This window comes from Aulonocara sp. 'chitande type north' Nkhata Bay, linkage group LG7 (assembly GCF_057382095.1).
Source record: "Aulonocara sp. 'chitande type north' Nkhata Bay isolate Kocher_YH1m ecotype deep benthic linkage group LG7, A_spYH_male_GT1.1, whole genome shotgun sequence".
NCBI classification, from domain to species: domain Eukaryota; kingdom Metazoa; phylum Chordata; class Actinopteri; order Cichliformes; family Cichlidae; genus Aulonocara; species Aulonocara sp. 'chitande type north' Nkhata Bay.
Window position 1 is genome coordinate 19,565,637 of NC_141350.1, and position 26,772 is coordinate 19,592,408.

At 39.6% G+C, this 26,772-nt stretch overlaps 1 pseudogene; it reads right to left on the reverse strand.

The window, feature by feature from the left end:
- Positions 1–11,501: 11,501 nt before the first annotated feature.
- On the reverse strand, positions 11,502–12,264 carry LOC147325017 (uncharacterized; annotated as a pseudogene).
- Positions 12,265–26,772: the final 14,508 nt, after the last annotated feature.

The window sequence follows — 26,772 nt, forward strand, 5'->3', positions numbered from 1 at the left end:
TTCCATAGATTTAAGTCCAGATGTTGAGGCAACGCCAGAACCTTTTTGTTTTTATTTGTTTGCTAAGCCATCCAGATATGGACTTCCTGGTGTGTTTTAGATAAATGTCTTGCTGCATAACCCCATTGTACATGAGTTCCATTGCACAAACCGATGGACAGATATTCCATCACGCTACCACCACCATGGTTGACTGGGTGGTAAATCTTCCAAACTAAAATCTTCCAAAAGATTCAGCTTTTCTCTCATCAGTCGACATAATATTTTCCCAAGATGTTTATAGGCAAATGTGAGACGAGCCTTTGTGTTCTTTTTGGTCAGCAGCGGGTTTTTTTCCTTGGAACGCTCCCATGGATGCCATTTTTTCCCAGGCTCTATCTTATTGTTGAATCATTAACTGAGGCAAGCGAGGCCTGCAGTTCTTAAGAAGTTGCTCGAGGTTCTTTTGTCATTGACGGGTTCTTGGAGTCATTTTCCACTTGTGGATAGTGGTTCTCGCCATGGTTCGCTGGAGTTCCAAAGCTTTAGAAACAACTTTGTAACCCTTTCCAGGCTGATAGATGTCAATGACTTTGTTTCTTAGCTGTTTCTTTAGATTGCGGTATGATGTCTTGCTATTTGAAGTCTTTTAGCCGACTTCACCTTGTCAGACAGGCTCTATTTAACTATTTTCTTGATTTTCTTGAACTTGGGAAATACAAGTCATCATTTGCATTTACTTGTGTTATCTTTGTGAGTTTGTTTGATGATCAGAAATGTTTAAGTGTGACAAATATGCTAAACAACAACAACAACTAAAAAATAACGAAGGGCCCACATATTTTTTCAGGCCACTGTAAATTTTCCTCGATCAACCGTTGTATCACAGGATTGTATGCATATTGTGAATATGCAAAAAAAGAGTACAAGTGCATCATGATGTATTCATCTCTGTATTTCCATTCCTCCTATGCATCTTGAAATTCAGTTTTCCAGATTGTAATGTACCTTCTAAAAATTATGCACTCTTGTGCAGTCTTTCCTCTCACTTTTAATCTCTCAGCCAGCCTCATCATCCTCCTTTCCTCCTCCTCCTTTTCCCTGGGCCGCTGAAAAGCTGTCATTGATGAGAACACTGTGAGGGAGTGAGAGGTGGTCGGGCCCCACGGGCTCGTGTAGCAGCTCCAGTGAAAGACTCCCATTTAAGCACACACACCTGTTAACAAACACCAACAATGGCCTGTATGGCTGCCAGTTCAGTGAGCTCTATACCCTGACCCCTCTCCCACCTCTCAACCCCCTGGCGGATATTAAAAAACCTCTATTTACCCATGCTGGCAAACAGTGCAAAGGCCCCAGAGAGGCTGGCCTGCTCAGGGTGTCCTCAATCCACTATTGTCCGATGGAGAACTAGCCGGCTGGATGGGAAGGAATGCTGAGGTAAAACTGAACTGGATTGGAGTTCTGTTAAATTGTTTAATCTGTTTAATTTTTGTTTAACTTTTGAGCATTGCATACAGCCCCTGTGTTTGTCCCTTGTTATTTTTGAGGGTGAAATGGACTTCATGTCACTTTTACTGCTTCAGTGTGGAAGGGGTTCAAACTGTGCTATAGCTCGCAAGCTATGGCTGATCACACCTTGAATAAAGCATTATTGTATGTCTAAATTTTTAGAGTTTCCCAAACTTTTTACCAAACACATGTTTCATTTGTAGATTTGCAAATGGAACTTTAAGCGAACAACAAGCAAGAGAGCAAACAACAAATCAAAAGATTAAAAAAACAAATTTGCATCTAGAGTACTTGTGGAATCCACTGAGGTCATCATGGCCCCCTGATTGAGCCAATCATCAGTTAAGTTTATTACAAAGTAACAAATAGTTAACCCCAACATCAATAATATCCCCGTTTGGCCCCATGAACTTGCAAAAGTGAAAGGCATTCATTTTACAATTTACAGTTAAACAGTTGAAAATTGTTTATCAATTATAGACAGACAATTTCCTGTTCTTCAGGAATTTTTTCAAGGTGAAGTTTTGGAGTAAGCCATTATTGAGACCAAACGTTTTTGCAGGGTGAACATCCTCCGGCATAAAGCCAGCAGGAACCAGCCACCCCTGATTGTTGCCATTCTTAAGATGGGGCCGCTCTCCAGTTCAGCTCTGACCACTCCTTTTGTGTTTGCTGGGAGGGTGAGGGGGGACAATCAACCCTATGTGACAGATAATAGCCTCACTGGCCTGCTCACCCTTCACTCCCCACTACTGCTCTATCCTCCCATAAAATTCCACACTATAATTGCGTTCCCTGGAAGCCAGTAGTAGAAGAGGAGGAAAAACTTAGAGGAAGAAAAAGAAAGATTTCTATAGTGAGGAGCCTGTATTCATCCAGGGCCTATGCACAGCAAACAACAAACTGCGAACCACAGTCTAGAAAGAAAGAGCCATAATAGTCAAAAGCAGTGAAGGACTGGCCCACCGGTCTCCAATTCAGTAGGCCCTGGCTTCTTTAATAACTGAGTGAGTTCACAATTAAACCCTGCTTGCTGGTAATGCAAGTCTTCTTAGAGTTTCAATTGGCATTGGTGGGAGACAGGGCTACTGTTGTGTCCTGGGATTAAAGCAGGCAAGGGGAATCAAAAGCCATTTTACAATACAGTAATCAGCATGTTTTCCCTCTGAAAGGCCCTCTGCTCCCCCATTTAGAAAACACAGAGCATTACCTCTTTTCTGCTCTATACAAAACCCATTCAGCCACATGCTTTATTATATGCATTAATCCTATGTGTTGTTGGGGTTCTGGGGCTCTATGAAACAGGGGGGTGAAGGTGAAGAAGTGTCCATTCCACACAGATCGGTAAGAAAAAAAAAATCCATGAACTGACCAAGAAACAGACCTGAGTTATATCCCTTGTATCTTGTTTGAAAAATGTTGAAGGCTGCTATGATATAATAAATCTAGATTTGTTTTATTCCTTTTTAACGAAAGATAAAATTCATGATCTCACTATTCATTTACACATTTACAAGACATTCTTTTCACATACTATTTGCAAAAAAGGGAAAAAATTCTTTAGGTACCAAGCAATACTTTACTTTTTCACTATTTATGCGAATTAGTGGGCAAAAGTAGCAATAATAATAATGCACACATCAGAACGTATAAGATAAAACAAAGACGAAATAGAAATATATGCTGAATAAAAGAGATGGAAGATAAAACCAGTGAGTAATAAACACTAAGTAAAAAACAAAAACAAAACAGGAATAGCACCAGATCTGAATGCTTTTAGCAAACTTCTTAGGATTTATATTTTTCTTAAATTGAAATGCCAAAAATTTAAAATTCAAAGTTGTTATAGCTAGTAGAACTGTAACCTCGTGCTTGTGTATACATTTTACAAATACAGTGCCAGAATTAATTAGTCTTACATAGAGATGGCACGATACCGCTTTTTTATGTCCGATACCGATACCGATATCATAAATTTGGATATCTGCAGATACCGATATGAATCCGATATAGTGTTTTTTAATCAACAAAACTGTTTTTTAAAAATATCTTGCTGCATTTTGTATAAGTTCATACTCAAGTTTAAAACAACAACTACACTAAAGCTATTCTGTTATACCTGTATGCAAAAAAAAAAAATTTCATAGTTCAGCAACACTGATCAATCTAATAAACTTAAACCTACTCCATCCTCCCTATTCTGGTATTTTAAAGAGTACTTAGCGTAAATATTAAGCAACCTAACTAATAGGGTTCCAACTCCCAGCAACAACAAAAATAAATAAATAAAAAATAGGGAACCACCCCTCACGCTCCACCTCATGATGCTTAATCGACGTAATCAACCTTAATTTGATGCAGTGTAAAAAAAAAAATGCACAGAAATCAATTATTTTTCAAGAAATATTAAATAGATTCAACATCTTTCTTCAACAAAATTGCAGACTGCACAGATGGTACCTTCCCAAAGGAAAAAGTACTATAGCTTACTAGGGTATATATATATTAGACTTAATAGTTACTATATACAGTAATTGACTTCTATTCATTTTACATCAAATTAAAACTTTGGGTGTCAGATAATTATTTATTAAAAGCTAGACATTTTAAATGAGAGTAAGAAAGAAAAGTATGTCTTTGTGCCCCCTTTTCCCTGTTCATGCCCTATCGGCCCCCCTGGCTAAACTTTGCTAGATCCGCCCCTGCACTGTTACCAGCATCAGCTACGTAAAAAAAAGATCATCGAGTAGAAAGTAATATTAAATAAATTCTAACAACAGCTGATCAAGCTTAAACGTGCTGCTGTTGTTCAGCCGCTGGTTTCCTCTTTCTGGTGCAAAGTGGGCCAAAAGCAAACTAGAGACACGGACTCGCGACAGAAAAGCCGATCAGCTGATCATTAAGCAGTTTCATGATTGAAGTAGCAGCAAGAAGAGGCAGTCGCTTGTTAAGCTTAACGCAGGAATGCTTTACAAACATTCAGAGATGGACTTACACACTTGCTTTACTTCTCTCTGGGATAACTTTGTCGGAGATGAAATGCCGGGTTGCTAGCGAAGCTCCAAATGCTATCCAGACCACCGACAGGTCCCGCATGCCACAGCCGCTCTATCACGTGATGCATACTGCTCCGAGTGCTAACGTTCTGAGGTGAGTTACGGCGTGTTGCAAGTTTTGTGAGGTGCTTTCGTGATATTTAATGGATCGGATTACATTTTTTATTTTTCTCCGATATCCGATCCAGTAATTTAGGTCAGTATCGGACCGATACCGATACGTAATATCGGATCGGTCCATCTCTAGTCTTACAGCCTTTTCTATAAGAACATCCGTGAAAAAGCTCTTAAGGCCACAGAAAATACCTGCAGAGAGTCAAATACCAGAACAGATAAGGATGACTGAACAATATAAAATGTTTTGACATACCAACCTGAGAACTTCTTGAATTCTCTATGAGAAAGCTTACAATATGATTCCACTCACATGGATACTAGAATATTAAGTAATATACAGGCCCATTGGTGTACTTGTAAGGTTCATCAAGAACTTGATGCTACTATAGAAAACAACTCCAAGACCAGTGCACAAGTTACCACCAAGCATAGCAAGATGATAAAATGTTCCTTTTGCTGTTAACCCTCACCAGATAGGGGTTTCAGGATCTCATTTGTAGTGGTGTGGTCAAATGTTGGCAAAGGAATTTGATCTGTACTGAAGTGTTTTAACTTAAGGCCACATGGGGCAGCTACAACTACCTTGGGATCCTACAGGCCACTGGGGACCATGATGAGAGTGCAAGGAGATTGACCACGGCCAAATGGCTCCAGAATAAGAAAAGAGGCACTTACACGCAGAGTGATAGAAATACGATGCAAGCCACTATCCAGTAAACATACCAGTCATCAGATACCCAGATGGAAGGAAACCTGACCAAATAAAGAAACCGATCCCACTGATGTCAAAACCGGCAACCTCCTTGTAATGCAAGGGGTGTTTCCATCCAAAGTCTAGCACAATGAGACTCTAGAAGCAACAAAAGGCGATAGTGCAAAGATTTGTGAGTGTCAGAGCCACAATACAGAATGAAATGAGGAGCTAGCCTCATTTCATTCATTGTGATGAAATGCTATGAGATCATGTCCTGATCATAACAGGACAAGAACAGGTCTCAAGCACCAGATCCACAGAGGCAGGAGTCTACAATACTGGTCCTAAGTTTCAAGCTGTGACAAGACACCACTGAGATAGTCCAGCACACAATAACAGGATATAAGACGCAAACTACACCATTCATGGAGAGGCATAACCAAATAGTACACAAAAACAGAAACATTAGCAGCTGAAAGAATAAAACTAAGAAAGGAACAATACATTGAATCACTCAATCAGAATCGACTGAATGGAACTGAAATATATGGAAAAACACTTTAATCACTGTGTTCTCACACCATTACTTTCTACCTGAAATGTTATTTCAGCAAATATCTCCCTAAGAGACTGGTGAATTTCTTTTTTCCAAGAATATTGAACAAGATTATTCTTAAGCAATAGACATAAGCCAACAATGGCATGCAACAACTTTACACTTGAAGAAAAAATTAATGATGTCATCAAAGGTTTTATAATATGGTCTATTTTAATTGTGTCTGATAACAATCTATTACAAAAGATTCAAGCTTGAAGAGCTTTATTGTCAATACAACAGCATGCACAGTATACAGCGTACCGAAATGCTGTTTCACCCCAAGCCCCCTATGGTGGATTTATAAGTATATAAAAATATATCTCCAAGAGATATAAAACTAGGAATTACAAATAAATAAACAAATGCTAAATTTGGGTAAAATTAAGGGATAAAAGAGTACTAATTACTAACTATACAATACTATACAAGGGCAAGATCCACGCATTACCATGTGAAGAGGAAATATTCCATGTTGCTGACCTTCCACTTCTTGATCCATAACAAGCTAACCAACCAATTGAGTTTATCCTGAATCATCCACAGTTGTCCATGTAATTGATCTCTCTGAAAAAAAACCCTGCTCCATGTCATGGACTTTTGACTCCTGTGTGAAGAAACACAACTGCTGACTTTTACTATGGGGTACCTATGAATGTACACTGAGGTTTGAAAAACCCTGAAGCTAAGATCTATAATCTGCAGATCTAAGCATTGAATGAATAATCACAGAAACTAAAAAGCTAAAAAGGATTGGGTAGTGAATGAAAAGCTTCCTATCTGTTGCAATTCATAAAAACGGAATCCTTTAAGCACAGTGATCCAGTTTTCAGAATAATTGACTTTGAATGAACTTAGTGATGTGCCGTCTTGGTGAGTGCTTTGTGATCAAGACTCTGGGCATGTTTTGTTGGATCAGAAACACAATCAAGCTTTAAAGAATACAATGCTCTCAAATTGCGAATGACAATATCTCATGATTCAGACATTTTCATTCATGGTTAATTTAAGGTTTCTTTACAACATCTGCTTGTGGAATCTGTGTATAATTGTGTGCAGTTGCTTCTGCTCTGGTTCAAAATTATGTTATGTTTGAAAAGCACTTAGCAGAGCATTAAATCACTAGAACTGTTTGCACTGACACTAAGCCTAATGGAAATATTGACATTATACTACTAATTTTTAAATGCTCATCTGTGCTGCTGGAGGCCAGTGTTGGTATGCTGAATCACACATCCACCACATGTCAGTATGTTATCTTCTGTATCTTAAAACATGCCTTTGCAGAAAAACAAAATGTAGCACAGTAAAGTACTGATCCATCTGATGCATGGGTAGAATGGCCCAAGACCAACTTTTATCAATTTAAAGAAATCTCCCACATTCCCAACCAGCACCCAACCCCCAATTGCTTTTTGTGCAAGCCTGTTGCAATAACCTTACTCATGACCTCTGTGTTTAAATCAGAAAAGGGAAACTAAATAAAAAGGAGATCCTCTTGAAGTGCTTTTATGCAACAGGAAGGATGATAATATGGTACTTTGTCTCCAGGCTTGTTCTGTGTTGGGCAAAACATATACTGCGACAGAGTGTCATTTCACAAACATCTTGTATGTCTGTTTTCTCTGTCTTGGGTTGTGTCATTCATAAGGAACTTAGTGGCAGATTGTTGAGGAAGGAGGGAGGGTTTAAGGGCATATGCTCTTAGAAGGAGAGAGAGAGGGATGGAGAGAGATGGGATAGAAGAGAGTGAAAAGGCCAAGAAAGTGGGAGGGATAGATGAAATACAGAAGAGTAGAGGGGAAGATCTTCAGTGAGTTTGGCAGCTTTCCACAGAAACCATTAAGCATGAAGTGCATGTCTATGTTCGTGTATGCGCATGTGTGTTTTTGTGCACTGTGCACCAGGTAACCACTCAGTCCACCTGGCTGGAAGAACCACACACTGGAAAGTAGTAGTTGAGTTTTGTAAGTCTTCTTCCTTGGGCAAAGTTTGTTCTGTACTGTATACCTAAGGAAATGTCAGCACTGACATCCACCAGCTTTTAACAGTGACACAACAGCTCTGATGACACAACTGGGTCTGTCACAGATATATTCTTAGTGTATTTATATTCTTACATAAAAGCACTAAAGAAATGGCTTTGATGAACCTTATTATTATGAGAAAGAATGTGTAATACCAACATTTATATGTTACTGGTTTGATGCATTGTGAGACATTTAAAATTCATACACTGCTAAAAAAAAAAAAAAAAAAAAAATTAAAGGAACACTTTGGAAACACATAAAATCTCAATGGGAAAAAATCATTTAAGATATGTGCCACATTTTTGGTGTAAATAAAAATAATGAATCTGAATTCAAATAAAGTCAGTTTTACTCACATTTCATTGCAGCATTTTCAGAAAAACACTGTGATGAAACGTATTCCCCACTGCGTAATTCATTATCGCACATTAAAATGTATTAAGAAATGATTAGACAAAAGAGGGGTTTTCAGGGAATACATAGAGTGTGATTAAAGTTTCATTGTCTATCTACTAAGCAATAGTCATAATGGACAAAAAATATGATAACAAGATCCTTGATGACAAATTTGTCTTTGAGAAACAAATCCAGAAGAACTGTTTTTGGACCGCCTTAAAAACAAACTAATGAAATGAGTTAAAGTAGCGGTTAGTGTGCTGCTGTTCAAGTGTAGACGTGTCATGAATGCTGATACAGTCCTCAGCCAAGGCACTGGAGAAACTAAGGACTGTGATTAATATTCCATGGCCGCACTTGTTAGCATGCATCATCTGGTCCTTGCTCATTCTCTTACAAATAGACACACGGACTCACGCCCAGACCCATGCTATCCTCCCACTCTCCTGCATGGCCTCAAGTGCTGAAGGGAGATTAGATTCTAGGAGAGGCAATGCTCCCCATTACTCTCTTGTTTGGTGGCCCAAAAGCAAAATGAAAAATAGCCCTGTGGTCCTAATCCTGAAGACACTCAACACACTCTTATAGTCCTCCCAGCGTGCACTTCATTTGGCTTCCAGTGCTGCCATGGTGACTGGTGGCTATAAAACCATTAGTGAAATTGCTATAAAAGCAGCATGAATGCACAAATCACAAATACAGCGCATGCAATTTATAACCACTTCTAGACAAACATTTGGTTTTCATTTGAGCTTCATTTATGTTTTGCCGTGATTACAATGATAACTCTTCTTTTAACATGTGCTGTCAGGATGAAAACATATGAGTTTAGTGCAAGAAAAACACCGTGAGGTTAGCTGAAAATCCCCTCGATATGGGTTCCCAAAGACTAGTGGTGCTAGAAGCCTGGCTCACTGCCAAGAAACCATTACTAATCCCTCAGGACTGTTAGAGTAAGGAGTGCTCGTGTGCGTGTGTGTTACACGAGTGCGACTATCATCTAGCATATAGCATGTAGCGAGCGAGTGTGTGAGAGTGTGTCTCCCGGTTCCTTCCAATTCCTCATGACCACGTTCCCTTCTAAAAAAAGGTCAACATCTAGATAAACTTAGTAACACATGGTAGGAGCTGAACTAAACTGTTCCTAAGCGTTGACAGTATTTCCATACAGATAACAATGTGTGAGTATGCGTGCATGCGTGTGTCTGTGTGTGGACTTGGGTTGAAGGTTTTAAAACCATGATTTAAAGCAACAATCAGAGTACAATTCCATATAAAAGCTCATTTAAACATGAGTAACTAATCAAAATTGTTTATCCACCGTTAATATCATTTACGAGTTCCTTTACAGCCTCTGGCACTTTTACTGTATAGCAAGCGCAAAATATGCCGTGACAGCTAATGTGCGAATAAATATATATCTTTCAGTCTCTTTTTCCTTACCGCCCCCGTGACAGCCATAAAATGTGTTTTTGAAAACATGATTGTGTTTACCAATTAAATGCTGGCTGCAGGCCCTTGAACTTTGTCCTGCAACTAAACAAACCCGAGCTAACCATGTGTTGCTATGAATAAATGCACATCGGGCCGCGACAAACCTTTCCCATGCATGTCTGCATGACAGCCTCCAATAGCCTCACAGCAACCACAGTAAGATGAATGAACACCCACACACGTATACACAGACATAGCACAGCACAGAGGAAAATGGAGTGCCAACATCAACCTGGTGGTATATAGTCAAGTTCAAAGGTCAGCGCCGGACTGTCTTGTGGTTCAGTTTGGCATGCTGGCACTAATTCACAACATGCTTGGTTGTTATAGCTGAAAGGTTCACTGGTCTTTAAAGAAGTGCATAAGACCATTTTAGACTGTAGTACAGATTGCACATTAAGATCATCTGTCCCTAATTAGCTAACATGTTTTGATCATTCTCCAGTAAAATTAAGAGCAGGTGGTTAGATTGTCTTTTGTTGTTTCATTTCCTGAAATTCAACCATTAGCTATCTTTTTTCCCCCCTGAAATAAAATTTGCCTACCCAGAAAGCAAAATATATTTTTTGTTGTTTGCCAAGAGCATAACATTTGCTTATTTGCTAATCATGTGTTCAAAACAAAATCCAGAATACATGCTGACCTCACAGGCTCGACCGCAGGCACGACAAACACATTAATTCACCCGGCGTCATAAAATGCACCTCACAAGAAGCCAAGGCAAAGACAAACACGAATAAAATAGCGTGCAAATCTTTCTTTCCTCCCCTATTTTGGGGAAGGGCAGCCCAGTGTTCTGTGAATGAACCCTGTCTGCCAGTCAAAAAATTTAAGAGCAAAATTACAAGGACACCTCCTGCATCTGTCTGGCCAATGCTGCTAAGCGTCCACATATTTAGCCTTAACTGAACTAGCTGTACTGAAATTCTCCATTGGCTTCAGATCACTTTGCAGGGGAAATGTCTCCTAATTCACTTATTTATTACCACATTTCCACTGAGCCAAAATTGTTTTACACACTCACACTTATAACACACAGTTACCCCAAAACCTACTATCTTTTTTAACCATGATGAAAATATACTTAAAATATACTTATATGTCTAAAACCTGTTAGATCTCCCTATTTTTCACAGGGTCTGAATATTCCAGTCACAATGAAGAATTATTAAACAAAGATGCATATCAAAGAGATCTGTGTGGCCATACTCATTAATGTCTAAGATCTTAAAATGATCTATGAGTTGAAAATGTTAAACAAGTTGTAATAGATACGGGAAGCAGGAGATTAACCGCAGTCAGAGAGGTATATTTACTATCAGTAATACAGACAATTTTTTTTATCCTTCTTGCTACTAAACATGGGTAAAACTCTGGGCAAAGTCTCTTTTGAGCAAAACTATTTTATAATTTTCATGTGTAGCCTGTAAGGACAAATATCCCTCCTTGGCTGTCTATATAGGGTTGTTTGGATTTTAACCATTATTACATCTTTAGAAAGAGGTGTATTTCTAATGTCTGTGAAGCTCATCGTAGTCTAAGGAGCTTGGAAAGAAAAGCATCTGGACTTCCTTAAGTAGCTTGAAGACGTTTCACCTCTCATCCGAGAAGCTTCTTCAGTTCTAGGGTCAAATAATGGTGGAGAGTCCCAGATTTAAGCTCTGTGGGAGTAACCCACCGAGAGGGACAATGGACCCCCTGATGATCCTCTACCCAATCACATGAGCCAAGGTGTAAAAATGGGTGTAGGTCACAATCAGCCAAGGTTTCGGGTGAGCTCATTGTGAAACCTAGCCCCACCCTATCATGTGATTTCCTGAGGTCAGATGGCCCAGGATGTGAGTGGGCATTAAGCCATCTGGGAAGGGATCGCAAAACTGGATTATAGATGGCAGACAGTTGGTGTCATAAACGACCGCCTCTGTTCAAAGATGGTCGCTCACAGTGGACGTAAATGGCTTCTTTTACTCCTCTTTCAAACCATCTGTCCTCTCTGTCCAAAATATGTACATTGGCATCCTCGAAAGAGTAACCTTTGTCCTTTACATGCAGATGGGCCGCTGAGTCTTGTCCCCTGGAGGTGGCTCTTCTATGTCGTGCCATACGTTTATGAAGTGGCTGTTTGGTCTCTCCGATGTAGAGGTCTGGGCATTCCTTGCTGCAATGTACCGCATACACCACATTTTTAAGTTTGTGTTTAGGAGTTTTGTCTTTGGGATGAACCAGTTTCTGTCTGAGTGTGTTGCTGGGTCTGAAGTATACTGGGATGTTGTGCTTGGAGAAGACTCTCCTGAGTTTTTCTGATACACCGGCTACATGGGGGATGACAATGTTGTTGCGTTTGTCGTTCTTATCCTTCCTAGTTGGTGTCTTTTCTTCTTTTCTGTGCATTTCTAATCAGATGCAGTTATGATAATCAAAAGGTTAATGAGCCAAAAGATAGTGCAGGTTATTTACCAATCGGACAGTTAGTGGTTCCATCCCCAGCCACTGCAGCCTATTTGTAAGTATCCTTGGACAGGATACCCTGATTTGCTGTGTCTGTGCAAACATTAGGCATGGAAAAAAGTGCTTGTCTGTGTAATTCAGTGAATGAGGCTTGTACTACAAATCATTCTGAGTGCTCAGTTAGTGTAGAAAAGAGCTATATAAGTACCAGTCCATTTACCATTTTTAATGATAAGTGTAAGTTGAGGCAGTCTCTGTAAGACTCACTATCAGTCTCACAGATCAACAAATCGATACATCCATTTTCTTCCACTTATCGATGGCTGGGTTGCAAGGGAGGCAGGTAAGCAGAAAGGTACAGTCCTCCACCTACCACCTCCAGCTTATTAACACTGAGGCATTCCCTCACCAACCAAGAGATGTTATCTCTCCAGCATGTCCTGAGTCTGTCACAGGGCTTAATCCCAGTAAGACAGGCAAAGAACACCTCACCCAGGAACTACCCAGAAGACATCCCAGTCAGATGCCTGATACACCTCAAGCAATGGCTCTACTCTTGGTCCCTTTCATATGACTGCACTTTTCACCCTATTCTAAGGGAGAGGCCAGCAACCCTTAGGAGAAAGCTAATTTCTGCTACTTTTAGCCACAATCTCTTTTCAGTCAATACCCAAACCTCACCATAGCTGAGGGTAGGGACGTAGATCAACCTGTTAATCGTTAGCAACCCATCCCTGATCCAGAGTGCAGACTAACCTTTTCCAATTGAGCACCATGGTGTCAGACTTGGAGGTGTTAATTTTCATTCTTGCCGCTTTGTACTCATGCAAACAGCTCCAGTGCATGCAGAAGGGCATGCACTGGAGCCAACAAGAACCACAAAAGGCAGTGATAAGATTCTAAGGCCACCAAGCCAGAAGTCTTCTGCCACTCAGGTACACCTGGAAATTCTGTCTATAGCAGGCTGTCATGATGGAGTACAACATCCACTAAAAATAAGTCTGAGTTACTGCCTCAGAAGTGTTTAGGTTTACGACATTGCTGATAAACCTATACACTCAAAATATCCCCACCAGGATACCCTGAGGGATGCAGATGAATGTCTTCTCTAAGTCCGGAAAACACATGTAGGGTGGATAGGTAAACTCCCACGCACACTCAAACATCCCTGAGAGTATACAAAGTTGGTCCAGCATTCTGCGACCAGGACGAAAACGGTATTCTTCCTCCAAAGCGTGATGTTTGACTAATGTAAAATCTTTACTTTCCAGCACCCTGGCATAGGCCTTATCAGGTAGGCTGAGCCCCCTGTAGTAGGAGCACACACTACGGCTCCGCTTTTTAAAGATGGGAACCTCGCCAGAGGTGCTGCCAGACCGCCATGTGACATTGCAGAGGCATGTCAACCAACACAGTCCTCAGCATCCAGAGCATGAATGGCAGTCATTTTCACTCTGGCGTTCTTAGCCAAATAAAAGTGTAGTAAGCATTTGTAAAGATGAGCAGCTTGGTTGAGAAAGAGCAGCACCAGCACTGGTGATGATTGTGGTGATACATAGAACGTCAAATATATGGCACTCCTGGAAATGAATTCCATGCTCTGTAGAAAGATATTTGAGCTTGATCTTTCAACCCTACCTGAAATAATCAAATTACAGACATTACAACTAAAACTGTTGTTATCTTTATGAAGCAATGCTTTGGACTGCTTTATCCTATCCTCTATGACTCCATTTTCCTGACAACACTAACATGCATATTGAACACCTTTTATTTGCAGTGTGAATTGCCAGTATCTGCAGGCATTGACAAAGGAATTCATAAGCTCAGGAGAGTAGGATAGCTCAGATAGCACAGGTTGTCTACTAATTGGAAGGTTGTTGGTTCAATCCTTGGCTGCTCCAATCTGCATGCCTCGGGCAAGATACTAATCCCCAAGTTGCTATTGGAGCGCGATTGTTAGATTCTTAGGCACAGAAAAAAGTGCATGGAAGAATGAGGCATGTATTGAGCGCTTAGTTTGAGTAGAAACGTGCTTTGTACTAACCAGTCCATTTACTACTCAGACATGTATAATTTTGATCCTTTGGAGAATTTGGACCCATTTCTCAAGTGGCACCAGTTCTCAGTTCGTGTCGTCACGCATGTGTCAAAAATCTGACAGAGATTTTGCATGCAAACTCATTTTATGCAGAGTAAGAACATTTCTATGCACTTATTAGTAAATGAAGTCCATTATTCCAGAAGTCTTGTGGTTTGTTCAGATGCAACTTTGCAAACCTAAGCCATGCTGCCATGTTCTTTTTAGTGAGAAGAGACTTTCTCCTGGCAACCATTTCATACAAGCTATACTTGTTCGGTCTTTTTCTAATTATACTGCTATGAACTTCAACATTTAATATGCTGTGGCCTGTAGAATCTGAGATGAAGCTCTTGGGTTTTTTGCTGTTTCTCTGAGCACTGCATGGTCTGACCTTGGGAATTTGGGAAGACCATTCCTGGAAAGATTGTGGCATTGTCTACTTAGTTCCTCATAAAACAGCACAGAGTCCTGTGAAAACCTTTGTTTTTTCACATGACTACACATCATATCTGCATGAAAACAGCCCAACCTGAAAACTGTAGGGCACTGGGACTGAAATGGGTGCAAGACATAACATAAGCATAACATTTTGCACTATCGTATACATCAAGCTGACATAATTTTTAGGTTTTCGTGACATTATATACAGAATGTAAAACAATTTCTCTAAATGACCTTAGCCTTAAAAATCTGCAGCACAATAATAATCCATATAACACTGATGGGAACACATTTCTGCAGATAAATTCATTTCTCTTTTGAAGCTTCATGTATAATGTATGTTTCCACTAATACAGTTTTATAATGTAGCGAGTTGTTTTCAGTGTTTTATTGTTCATTTTTGTAATAGAATGGTTCTAAAAATAATTCCTCAGCCACTTAAATAGTAAACAGAAATAACAAATGTTACACTTCTTCAGCCACAAAGGAGTGCAGAAAGAGTGCAACAAGCTGCAGGAGGTTGTCAGAGTAAAAAAAGGAAAAAAAGACAGGCAAGACAAAATGGTGTGTTTTCATCTGCTCCAATGTCTCCTGTTAAACAGTGGAGTAAGGGGGTAGGGGGGTTATATTATCTTGTTGTCTTCCTCTAAAAGTCACTTTACACCACTACATCAAATAATATTATATTATAGAAAATAGTATATTTAAAGTTAAAGAAAGTATGTTTAGCAGTAGGAAACAGAGCTGCTACATTTAGGCGCTTATTTTGACATATTCTCACACAAGCAGAATACTAAAAGAGAACCAAATGTATACAAAGCCTGTGATTACGGGAACATGTTGATTTTGACAATGCACAAATTCAGCGTCACGGAGTGCAAGAAGCGTGCACTGGTCCATGTAAATGAGTCCCAGTGGATGTGATGACAGGAAAGTATGGCGTGACTGCAGGTGTGTCTCCTCTTCATGCACTGAGAGTGGATGCGCATGACTGCAAACAATTCCAACAACACCAGATTCTGGAGCTCCCATCAGTCCTTTACATTATGTGTTGATAAATCTATATTGTTACAGTGAGCCTGTGTTTACCTCAATGAGTGTTCGGCATTAGATCTTTTTCTTTGGATGGGAGATTATTGAATAAGAAAAAATACAGTAAAATGTAGTTGATTTTGTCTTTCATGTATCAACTCGTGAGGAAAAATTAATAAAGTGGCTATGGGATCATTGCCGTGCGTTTCTAATCCTTTTTAGTGGTAATGGGTGGTCTGCAAATTTGCATAAGACAACTGCTCTCAGACGGATTACAAACTGGAGCTGGCAGCCTTTTATTGCTGGATTGTCAGCTGAATGTCAGTACCTCCATCCTGTCAGCTTAGCTTCAAACATTAAGAATCATTTAAGTGGAAGAGTGAACCAGCATTAAGCAAGGATTAGAGAATCCTAAAGGTTTAACATTGCCTGACCTGGGCCTTGTTTCCACCAGAAAAAGAACTGACAGGATGTTTTGCTGACATGCTGTAGGATTTTTAGTTTTGCAGTAAAAATTGTTATTGCAGAGATCTTTATATTGGTCTTTGTGTAGATAAAGAATTTATCAATAGTAATATTTTTCCAGATTTTGTTGACTTTTGTTGTAAATATGGTGATCATGGCTATAAATTAATTTTACTAATAAAATCATAGTGATGCCATTCTGTACATTTTTATGAGTCATTTTGTCCTTTGGCCTGCTGAGAGAAAGTTTTTATAATGAAAAAGTGACATCAAAAGGAGAGGTGTATTAAAAAGCTCTTGGCTTTATATTAGAATTTAGTTAGCTCTGTATAAATATGATCTTATCTTATTACTCTATAAAAAAACAGGGAATTAAAGTTAGAGGTTGAAGCTCAGGGAAAAGAAAATTGAGATAGGGTTAAGGAATATTCTAACTATAATAACTTAATCTTGCTGCCAAAAGTTGTTGTTGCCATTCATATCTCACTAAGAATTACTCTTAATCTCACCCTTAATTCTGTCTTTTTTGTTAAATCATCCACCCTCTTGATCTCTCACTGTGCCAGTAAGGCAATGAGACAGGCAGGCGGACCTGTAAATGGTCTGTGCATGGAGTTAAGAACTGAGCCAAGCATGGTGAGTCATGCTGCAGGAGCATGCTAGTGGATGTAAAACAGAACCGTTGTTTCCTGCTGAGTCAAACCCACAGCTCTCATTAAGTCATTAAGACATAATTAGTCTGTGTGCTAGAGAACAGGTAGTAAGAGAGCAGTAGAAGTAGTAATCTGCTTCTGAAGTCTGTAGCCATACCAAGCAGATCTAAACTCTGGTTTCATAATATAGTCCACTGCCAGCCGACTATTGTTTGAACTAGGATCTTTATCTAATCTGTGCTCACTTTGATGCCATGCTGGTTAAGGCTTGTATCATCTTATAATGGCATGTTAAGCAGCGGTTACTAGAGGTCAGGTTTTGCACATGTTATCCGAATCTGGACCGGGTTCTGGCAGTACATCTTCTCCATTCGGAGTGATGAAGAATCCACAGCGTGCATCCGTACCCTAGCAACAGACAAGCCATAAATCAGCACCAAGGAAAGGGACACACAGGACAAGCTGAAGGCTAACAAAGGTCTTTTGAAAGTACAAGCATTTTTCAAACAAAACACTCTCCTCTCTCGTCTTGCATCTCTCCTTTCTCCTCCTTCTCACCCATCCATAGCAAGAGCACTGTGGCCTTTTTGTTTTAATGCGTAATAATATGCAGAGAAGGAAAGTAGGCCTTTTTTTTTCTTTTTAGAATGCATTACATGCTGCACATAAATAAATAATTGGGTTAATATAGTTTGATGTTTGATGTATGCGATACTGCTTCTAGTTTTATTGGCTAAGTAAAGTGTGCAGCTTCTTCTTACATTGCAGCTGGTATTTAGAACAATTGCGCTTGGGCTCACAACTCAAAATCAGAGAGATGTCAAGATCACAGAATTGTATTGCTTCATTCTTTCCTGTAATGCCACCTGTTTGCCCTAATGACCTTATCTCTGCCTGGGAAATCCCGAATTGCACATCAGTAGAGTCATCCAACATTTAGACTCCATTTGCGGTTAATAAGGCTGGCAAGCATCAAAGCCATGACTGGTACGATATGTTTAAAGCTGCCGTGAGCTGTTACGAGTTGCTATGAGGTGTTACGATGTGGTACAATGATTTGACATGACCTCGGGGGTCATTTGTCACCAACCTTAATGTGGTATCTCTGATTGAGTGTTGATGGTAAAGTGCTTCGGGGCTTGGAACTAAATCAGTAATCGGCCAGCCAAGGCAGCAGCTGCACAAACCACATGAGGAGCTGATGGCAGGTAGAGCAGGTGCTCTCCGCCAAAGAAGGGCTTTAATCAAACCTTAATGACACAAAGATTATGATTGGCTGGGAAATATAACTTTTTATTCAATAAGAGTTTCAAAGATACTTTAATCGTGATGTGGAAATGGGTGCCAAGGGGAAAGGTGAGGAAAGAAAGACAAAGAAGGATCCAAGAAAAACTGCTAATTAATTAAACACATGGCATCCAGTGAGATCAAAAGCAAGACTTTTAAAACGGAGCTTTTTCACCTCAGGCGATGATATGAAAATCCTTATTGTGTTTTAACTTACTGGCTTGTGTAGTTAAGGTGATGCTTTTTCCATTAGATGCTGGATAAGATTAGTCACAATGTATGTTGTTTCTGCAGTTTCCCTCCTGGAAAACATAAACAGGTATTTCAGAAATATGTAATTGGCACATCATTTTATTTTCCATTCATTAGTAGCAATTGTTTTGTTTTGCTTTTACACAAAAAGGTGAGGTGTAACGTTGACATCACACACATGTGAGGGCAACAAGCAACTTTTTTTAGAAGAGTACGAAAATATGTGCAACAATGCCACCCCAGCCTCCTCACAATCACAGTAATACTGACACACATCACCGAACAACCACAGATTATAGGCCACTTCTTCAGTAATTACTACTGGCCAGGCCTAAGGCATAATCTTGCAATTTCCTCTATGACGTGCAAAGCATGCAACTTCATATAGGTAACTGAGTCCACATGGATTGCCACATTCTTTTCAAACTTGGAACACACATACTTTAGATTCTTCAGATAAGCAATTAGCCATTACATCAAGTGTGCCTGTGATTCAAAAACAAACACTGATTATATGGGTTCATTTCCTCGCAGTCATGACGACTGAGCACTTGCTTTCTTCCTCCTTGGCATCACACACCTTGCTGAATCACTGTAGAATGCAAGCTGGGCCACATGACCTAATGATGTGAGAAATGTATACTACCAGGTCTTCTTGTGAAACTCACAAAGTTGTGATAGAAGTTAATTTCCTGGAATAGGCCAGTCAATGTCAAAACTTCCCATGACTACAGTCAGTTTGAAGTTTCATATATGCAGTTGATTCTTTGGCTATCAAAATAATATTATCCATCCATTCGCTTCCGCTTATCCTTTTCAGGGTCGCTGGAGCCTATCCCAGCTGTCATGGGGCGAGAGGCGGGGTACACCCTGGACAGGTCGCCAGTCTGTTGCAGGGCCAACACACAGGGACAGACAACCATTCACACTCACTCGCACATTCACACCTAGTGGCAATTTGGATTATCCAATTAACCTATCCCCACAAGCTGCATGTCTTTGGACGGTGGGAGGAAGCCGGAGTACCCGGAGAGAACCCACGCAAACACGGGGAGAACATGCAAACTCCACACAGAAAGACCCCGGCCTGATGTGGGAATTGAACTCAGGACCTTCTTGCTGTGCGGCAACAGTGCTAACCACCGTGCCACCGTGCTGCCCAAAATAATGTTATAAGGATTATAATAACATTAAGGTTTTGAAAGTGCTGAATATTACTCCTTATGAGTCAACAATTCTGCTTCTTGCTTGATTGAACCTGAGAGATAGCAAGTGTCTTCATTTCTTGACATTAACTCATTTAGGAATGGTCCATTTGGCTTATAAATACATTCCTATACAATCTTTGTATTCATTTTACTAGTTTATAAACAAAAATACTCTCATAGTGCAGAAATGAGACCAATGCAACGCACAAGTACTGTACCCCCACTTCATTTTGTCACTGCCTGTATGCAAAAGATGGAAATTGTCTCTAAATAGCAAGTGGAGAAGTACTCTGACTAAGCATTCTTTCTGATGGCCAGTAGGAGGTATTCACATGAGAACTTTTCTGATTTAATTTTCTGTTTTTGTTTTGTTTTTGTTGTTGTTGTCAGACAACTGTACAGGCACATAGGTTCACATAGGTGTAACTGATATCCCCATGTTGGTGTTGTTCTTGCATCATCATCGTAATGTTGGATCAACTTTGCAACTGTGGGCAAAAAGAGAAAAAAAACCCTTGCTTATATAAAACTCTCTTCTTGAACAAATGATATTTTATTTTCAATGTTTTCTTTATTAATGTATAAAATATAATAAATATACTATCAAGTTAAGTTTGCTGTTGTCCAAATTTAGGTTACTCGTGTTTGTTTGTTGTGGCATTAGCCGCTGAAATGTTGATCTCGCATTGATGATGATGTAGGAACAACACCAAGATCCACCACGGAGGCAACAGATTGTACTTTCAGTTATAGTCACATGTAAAATTACCAATCAGAAAGAAAATTTGAAATCACCAGAGGCCAAACCTTCTTGTTTACAGCAAACAGTTGGCGTTGTTACTCAAGAATTTTTTTTTCCTTTTTGCTAAATCATATAGTTAGGGATGGATCTGACAACCATGAGTCCTCCCTTAGTTATGCTGCAATAGGAGTAGGCTGCTGGGGGATTCCCATGATGCATTGAGTGTTTCTTCTTCAGTGACCTTTCTCACTCACTATGTGTTATTAGTCCTCTATGCATCACATCATTACTTGTTATTAATCTCTGGCTCTCTTCCACAGCATATGTTTTGTCCCGTCGTCCTTTTCTCATCCCAACTTATTGCGCCAGGTTGCCGCCCTCCCTGGTACTGGTTCTGGAGGTTTCTTATTGTTAAAAGGGAGTTTTTCTTTCCCACTGTTGCCAAAGTGCTTGCTCATAGGGTGAGCACCCTAACCCTAACCCCTAACCCTGATTGTTGGGGTTTTCTCTGTATGTATTATTGTAGGGTCTTCCCTACAATATAAAGCGCCTTGAGGGGACTGTTGTTGTGATTTGGTGCTGTATAGATAACATTGAATTGAATTGAATTGAATTTAAAACCTATTCTAACAGCTTGGCCAAAAATAAAGTTATGATTTTGTAAAAGGCACACTTCACCAGATTCCAAATATTAAAAAGGCGTTTAAAAAAGAAAATGGTTTGGGTTAACAAGAAACACTCCAAAAATTTTTAATTTTTTAAATAAAACTGTACAGTTGTTCATTTTTACCCTATAACTCATTTATAATTCTGATAGTAAAGCTTTTTTTTTCTTTTTTCTTTTGGAATAATGCAAAAAAGTCTAACTGCAGGTGATTGAGTTTATTGATTTGCATTAGCACCAAAGGTCCAATCTGACTCAGGAAAAAACCTTTCCAATCCTAATGAGGATGCACAAGATCTTTCTATTCAAAATCAAAAGCCAGGCCAAAAAGCAATTCACAAAGATCAACACAGTGAAAGAGTAGAAACAAGAAAACAGAAACACTGTATCTGGCATGGACAGAATTTGCACCACTTTCATGCATGTGCACAGATAGACCCCAGGTGCTTTTGTGTCTTTTCTTGTTGACTTTGACTCTTCTTTGTTGTCAAAGCAAGTTACACATGCCATTAGAGTGCCCTGAGGAACAGCATCACATCTCTGACCTGGTGACAGCCAGGCCATGGTTGGGTTTACCCTAGCCTCATCCATCGCCCTCATAAAATAAACATACTATTACAACAATGTCAATGCAGTCAGCCAAGCCATTAAGCAACAATAGTCCTCCATTAGCTTGTAAAATCATTAAAATGTACAAATAAACTCTGTTAGGCTCCTTGCCTGAGAGGAGAATGCCATCATTAGTCTGTGTAAATGTTTGGATGTCAGATATGTTAGTACTCAATCAATATATCAAGATTTGTTCATGTTAGCTTACAGGTTTTTAATCATTTCCATTGCTTACAGACGTAGTCAAAAAAATTTTGGATTGTTAACTCACAAGAATATTTTATGTTGGATGAAAACATAGTAAAAAAGAAAATCCTGTTGCACAAGTGAACCACATGTCTGGGGCTGTGGGCACCACAAAGAAGAGCTTTCTCTCTGAGTGGACTGTTCAGCAGTGCAAGCGAGATGAAAGAATAAGTTTGTGCTCAAGCCCATGAGTCATGATGTGTGTGTGATTCTGACCTGCCACAGATTAAATGAGAGGGCCAAAGATAATGGAGCTAGTTTATGTGTGATGGCCAAATTAGTTTGAATAGTTTGTGCTCTGGCTGATGAAAATGTTACCAGCATTAAGAGAGTAAAAGTCCAAAAATACAAGCCTAAATCCAAAGTGCACATTTTAAATCTGCTCCAAGAGTCAGAGTCAGTTCCTTAGTCATCTATATCACTTTTTTTACCATATTTGATTATCTTACACAGTATTGATTTTGCATTTGCCAATTGCTGAACAATGCCAAGGAACCCCCTCACCCCCCAACACACCCACACAAAAGTCACCTCATCCAACCAAAGTGAGTTGATTGTAGCCCAAGTGTGCAGACACAAGGAAGATTTGTATAAGTAATGACTGATGACTAATGTGATTACTGAATGTAGACAGTTACAACTAGAATACAAATCCTTTCCCTGTTCAAAAACAGCTTGTAGTCCAAAATTAATTATTATGCCTATAAATAAATGCCAGCAAAGAGAAGAAAAGATTGATTAAATTCATAAGGAAATGGAAATGAGACAGTAGAGGAAATGAAGTTGGGTTGAGCCCATGTGAAAGGTCAGACATCATGTCCTGTTAGCTCTGGATGCTGTTGCTCCATAGTTCACGGTATGTTGTTGACATTCTGCAGACCCATCTTCCTTGCGGTTTTAACCGGTAATATAGATATAATGGAGTGTGTTCTCCTCAGTCCTTATCAGTTCTTTAGTGAGAAGCCCTTGGAAAGGTCAAACTGCTAATGTACATTGTGAATAAAACAATTTGTTATATTTAAAAAATCAGACATTCAGCAGGTCATGCACTTCCTTGCTTAATATTTTTTTAATAGCAAAATAATAAATAGGCCATAATATGAGTTTGCATTTTATGGACGTGAAGAAAGGAATCTAAACCAGTTGTAATCTATAAATGAGTTTTAATAGAGGAATTTTGTTTTAAAGATGTGTTTGGCTTTTTATGGGGTGTTTCATAAAACTTGAGAGAATGAGAAGTACAAGCTTAACTGATGAATTAATCAGTCAACACAAAACTTCAAACGCTTTATTAACAAGCGCGTGTGTACCACTTTATTTGCAGGTTCTTTGTTCTATGAGGGACTTTCAAAGCGGTTGAACGAACAGTCAAAACGGTGTCATGCCATCACCAAATTTTCTCCAACAAGAATGGTAATAGTAAAATTTAAATCCGAACATCTCCGAGTAATATCCCTTCCCCCCCGTTTAATGACAGAGACAGGAGAGTGAGAGAATTTCAAAGTCTGAAATAAAGGGAGGAATGTAAAGTTGTTGCTGGTATTAGGAGAGTCAGACACAACACTGACACCTAGTGTTAGAGCAAAACAACCTAAAGCTCATCTAACAGCTGTTCCCATTCGCTTTATTAATGATGTGCTGCGGGAACACAAGACGGTACCTGCAAGTGATACTTTATAACACAGGAAGATTCATGTAGGTATGGAAAACACGGAGAGTGAACAGTTCACGTGTGTTTGTGTTTCCCACAGCGAATTGTCAAAACAAACAGAAAAGAGGCTTTAACCAAAATATGAATTAGCAAAGAGGTGAGTGATGCTGATACAACTGAATGTGGCATTGTTCCCGAAACCACACAAAGACAAATACACACGCCATCGTATGTCCTACACACACACACACACACACACACACACACACACACGCGCGCGCGCGCGCGCACACACACACACACACACACACAAAGACACTTATACAAGTACGGTGAGCCTTTAAAAGCCATTGAGCAGAGAGTGATAATTATGCGTGTGAATTCCAGGACCCCTCTCAGCAGCTCTTCTGGCTGGTGTTGAGAGCTGTGTCCTACTGGCCCTACTGGTAACGCTAACCCACATACTGTTAGCTGCCACTGCTTGTGGCCCATATTATACACTTTCACTGCATCTCTGAAGCTCCTGCACAATCTTGTATAAACATGTGAGCGCAAGAGTTGGCTGTGCATGTGCTGGGAAAAAAAATACTATAATGGTGACCACCCATAGACACTGATACATGTTGCTGAACAATAAAGCATGCTGATGTTTGTTTTCAGCGCTTACCTTTATTTACAAAAGGTTTCAATCAAACTAAATGAATGATAGAAGCACACAAAATGAGTCAACTCTCATTTCTTTATATTTTACATATAGGGAGACAGACTTTCTGGTAATTATTTAAAGTCTTGACAAATAGTTCTCCAAGATTTGTGAAGGTCTTTCAAACATTTCTTTGGAGATTGGCTGCAGTTTCACTCATTTTTATTCCAGTTCTTCTGCTCAGTCATTTTCAGGGAAATGTTTTTGGTTTGTTATGAATTTAAGCATAAAAAAGCCCAACTCAAGGGGTGAACCAGTGCCATGTAAATGTATACAGTAATGGACAACTTGGCAATAAAATCCATTTTAAATTGTGTCTTTAGTGACTTTGTTTAAAGCATGTCCCCAAAACACATCATTTGGTCCCATTTCTTTAGTTGATTCCACAACAAAACAAATATAACTTACAGAGATACATTAGTTGTATGGACATAAAATGCTATTTGTGTATCAACAAGGTGATTCCCCAAAACCTATTAGCCAAATATTTGGCATATCTTTTCATGGTGTGCACTGTCCTTAAAAAAAACTGAAGAAAATAGGGCAAGAAGTGGCAGGCCTAAAAACATATCTACAGCAGATTGACAGTATTTGAAAGTCATATTTTTTTTTTAAAAAAAGGGTGGCTGTCAAGAAGTCATTCTTAAGTAAGGGAAACAGGGAGATACGGCTGAGGAATGCCAATTTACACAAGAGCGGGATTAAAAGTGACAGCAGGCCTTATAGAGTGATGAATCCAAATTTGACATCTTTGACTTAAATTGTCTTCAGTATTTACAATACGGAGGTACAAGAGTAAGCATCTAGTCATCTGTAAAACATGAGGCAGGTTCCATTTTTTTCACATGACAATGATCCCAAACACACTGCTAATGCAGTGAAAAGATGATAGAAAAATGCACAATGGAACACTATCAGACATGAACTGGCCTCCCCGGAGCGAAAGGCAGTCATCATCCAAAGAAGAGTTTTAGGTGTCCTTTAAGAAGCATGGAGAACTGTTCCTGAAGACTAATTAATAAAATTACAAAACTTACAAACTTGTTAAAATTCTACAAACTCTAGTATGGCCTTATATGCTGTATTTCCGTGTCTGTGAGAGCATCTATGCTCTTTAAGAATACACTTGCAGACTTTACAAAGACAAGAACCCCAGGAAAAGGACCATCTTTAGGTAGGAAATATTGAATATTTGCATGGAGTAAAAGAAAGATAACTGTGTAGTGGTGGTAAAACTATTGCATCAGTCCAAAGCATTACAGTGACCCAAAAGAAGTGCCAGGTGTCTGACACATGGTTCATGCTTTTCAAACCTTTTAAACATTTGCCCATGGTGCAATGACAGATTTGCTGTATTGCATATACAGTATCAGGACACTATCATGCAGTTTACTTACTGTGAATCATATCAACAGATAGCTTATCTGATGGTTTATTTTGCAATCACTTCCTCTTTGTGAGACTTTTTAGTGAAACTTGCTACATTTGGAAAGGAAAGCTTGTGCACACCACAAGGTGAAGTCATCCTAAATGAAAAATCACAATGAGTGAGATAAGCTATGAAGCTGGTGGTGAGAAGACAATGCACATCCACCGTGCATTCTTTTTTTGTCAATGAGGTGCTATAAAAAAGACTAAACTGAGATCTTCCTTTAATTATGAACCCATAAATTCCATGAGGTCGACATAACCACTACAAATACACAAAGTTTTTTCCTCCTTTGTCTTCTTCCATGGGAATTACAGCATTATGTTTTCCCTTTCCGCTGAATGTCTGCTCTGGTGGGTATGGTGGTGGTTTGATGTCTGAGGTGCAATGAGCCAAGACTGCCGTGAACACACTACTGCCTATACCCAGCTGATGAATGTTAGGCATGTAGATAAAGCGAGTGCCGCTGAACCAAGGCCACGCTGCTGCTCTGCGTCCCACTTAGCTGGAGAGAAAATTGTGCGTGACAAACATCAGCCTGAATTCACATCTGCATCTTAAGGCAGGGTGTCTGGGATGCCGAAGAAAAGAACGCAATTTATTGAACACAGCTCATGTCTGGCTGGGCAGATGGCAATCACATAATGCAACTATTTTAGCATCACAGTGGCAAGAAGGAATCAGCTGGTTTAGTCTGGGAGGTGACTAATAGGCAAAAAATAGGAGGGAACAGAGAACTCTGTGGCGACTGCCCTGGGCTAACCTGGCCTATACCAAGCAGCTTGTCAGCAAAAGAGGCAGATGACAAACGCAGCATAGTGGATGGTGGGTGGTGATGTGGGGAGTGGGGGTTTGTTTCCTGTTACATCATCGGTGGCTGACAGACAGTGTGGCAGACTTATCTGTCTGTGGTCTGGACAAGCGGTGAGTCACACTTTCTGTTTACCTCAACGTGAACCCATCCCTGAAGCTTCTCATTTGCCATC